This window comes from Chrysoperla carnea (genome assembly GCF_905475395.1).
Source record: "Chrysoperla carnea chromosome X unlocalized genomic scaffold, inChrCarn1.1 SUPER_X_unloc_61, whole genome shotgun sequence".
Classification (NCBI taxonomy): Eukaryota; Metazoa; Arthropoda; class Insecta; order Neuroptera; family Chrysopidae; genus Chrysoperla; species Chrysoperla carnea.
In genome coordinates, this window is record NW_025408191.1 from 10,001 (window position 1) to 12,500 (window position 2,500).

Here is a 2,500-nt window from a genome sequence, read left to right on the forward strand (position 1 = left end):
ATACCATCAAACAATTAATCAAGAAACATAGGCGTTTAACATACACAAAATATTATCAAAAAATAATATTGTACATTAATCAACGCACCAATGCCTATAGATTAATATTTAATGGGTCGCAACGTCCTACAAGATGAGAAGTGCATACCTCGTTATCATACAATTAACAATATACAGCAGTGCATATATTTTTACTAAAAATAAATTCCTAATAAAAATTTTTGTCACATGCTAGTACAAATTGGTTGATTAACGATAAAAAGTAAATGAATCTCATCTTTCGACCTTTCGGGTTTCTCAGGTTTACCCCTGAACGGTTTTACGTACTCTTTAACTCTCTCTTCAAAGTTCTTTTCAACTTTCCCTCACGGTACTTGTTCGCTATCGGTCTCGTGGTAATATTTAGCCTTAGATGGAGTTTACCACCCACTTAGAGCTGCACTCTCAAGCAACCCGACTCTAAGGAAAGATTCACCTATCATCAATAATAATCACTACGGGCCTGGCACCCTCTATGGGTATATGGCCCCATTCAAGATGGACTTGGATGTATTATATAACAATAGGTTTATATTGAATCTTCCTAAACACTACATTCCCCAAGTGTCTGTTTATCAGCCACGGGGTTCAGTGCTGGGCTTATCCCTGTTCGCTCGCCGCTACTAAGGGAATCCTAGTTAGTTTCTTTTCCTCCGCTTAATAATATGCTTAAATTCAGCGGGTAATCTCACCTACTCTGAGGTCGTAAAAGTTTTTAGAAGTATTAAAACAAAAATTTTTTTTATATATTATGTTTTTGTTATATTTTATAAGTAAACAATTTTCTTAATTATTCATACTCAAATTTTTTTAATATTATTATATAATATTATTTTTATATTTATCTAAAGAGAAGAAAATAAAAAATAAATAATTATATATATTAATTTTTTTCGAGTATATTGAAAATTTTATTACAAATAAAATATTCCATAACAAAATATTAATATATAATATTTTTGTTTATTCTTCTTTATTTAATATTTTAAAAATATATTATTAATATCATTTATTATTAATATTATTATTAACATAAAGTTTTATAATATTATATATAAATGATAAAAAATAATATTGATATATTAATTTAAAAATGTCGACAAATAATAAAAAATATATAAATTTTAAATGCTATTAAAAACATTTTATATTTATTTTTTTCTTATATTTGGCGTAAAACATTCATATATAAATAATTTTACATTTCTTTTATAAAAATTTTATTTATCAATTTAATTAAATATGAAAAAATAAATTTTCTTTTTTAATTATTGATAAATTTCTTTTTCATAAAAAAAATTTTATGTAAAATAATCTTTTATTATATTAATATAATGTATACGACCCTCAGCCAGATGTGGTCCGGGAACAGTATCCAAGGACCGCAATGTGCGTTCGAAATGTCAATGTTCATGTGTCCTGCAGTTCACAAGTTGACGCGCAATTAGCTGCGTTCTTCATCGACCCACGAGCCAAGTGATCCACCGTCCAGGGTAATCTTTTTAAATTTTAAATGTAAGTATTATTATTAATAATAATCTTTATTTTTAATATAAAAAATAAAATTATTAATTTATATATCTTTATAAATTCTTTTAAAATAAAAAAATTTTTCTAGAATATAAATTATATATTTTATTTTAAATATATATATATATAAATTAAAGATATTATGGTATTAATAAATATATACATAACATTTTTGATATTTTTGTTAGTGCTAGCTAGATATAATAATTAATATTTGGTATATTTTATAGAAATGTATTTATTTTTTTTTTATAAATTATTTTCTACATAAAAATATATATAATATTAATATGGTACAAAACAAATGGGTTTGTTTTTTAACATAATAACTTTTAATAAAAAAAAAGAAATATCAAGACAAAACATAAAGAAATTTAAATTTGAAATAAATTTTATTCTTTAAAAAAATTTTATCTTGTGTTTTCTTTATTTTTATTATATAACATAGAAAAATAAAAATATAGATTATATCAATTATAATCTTATTTTATTTTTCTTAATAGAGATTATATACATATAAACAAATAATTTCAATATATTCTATTTTTAATTTCACTTTTTTATAAGAGAAATTATTTATAGATTTTATTAATAATTATTGTTTAATAATAATAATAATATTGAATATAAAAATATTTTATATGTAACAAATATATTATTAATATTTATATAATATTCTCTATATTATATGTATAGATATATTATGTGTATAAAAAAAGTTTGGCGTATTACTTTAATATGATATCATAACCAAAATAAATCTCTTTTAACACATAATTACTATTATATATTTTGAGAAAATTACATATTAATATGTTATTTTGTTAAAAAAAATATTTCTTATCAATAATATTTTTATTTTTTGGAATATTTAAAAACAATACAAAAAATATAAATAAATATATTTTATATATATCGTTAATGATCCTTC

The 2,500-nt window shown here is 21.2% G+C and overlaps 3 non-coding genes across 3 annotated transcripts in view; all 3 read right to left on the reverse strand.

The window, feature by feature from the left end:
• Positions 1–745, reverse strand: part of LOC123304521 — a 4,577-nt gene extending 3,832 nt beyond the window's left edge. The window contains exon 1 of the ribosomal RNA XR_006536535.1: positions 1–745. This exon is cut by the window's left edge and continues 3,832 nt beyond it. This is a non-coding gene — a ribosomal RNA (large subunit ribosomal RNA).
• Positions 746–1,380: 635 nt separating this feature from the next.
• Positions 1,381–1,535, reverse strand: LOC123304520. The gene has a single exon (XR_006536534.1). It is a non-coding gene; the product is annotated as a 5.8S ribosomal RNA (ribosomal RNA).
• Positions 1,536–2,488: 953 nt separating this feature from the next.
• The window catches only part of LOC123304526, a 2,157-nt gene continuing 2,145 nt past the window's right edge, over positions 2,489–2,500 (reverse strand). The window contains exon 1 of the ribosomal RNA XR_006536538.1: positions 2,489–2,500. This exon is cut by the window's right edge and continues 2,145 nt beyond it. This is a non-coding gene — a ribosomal RNA (small subunit ribosomal RNA).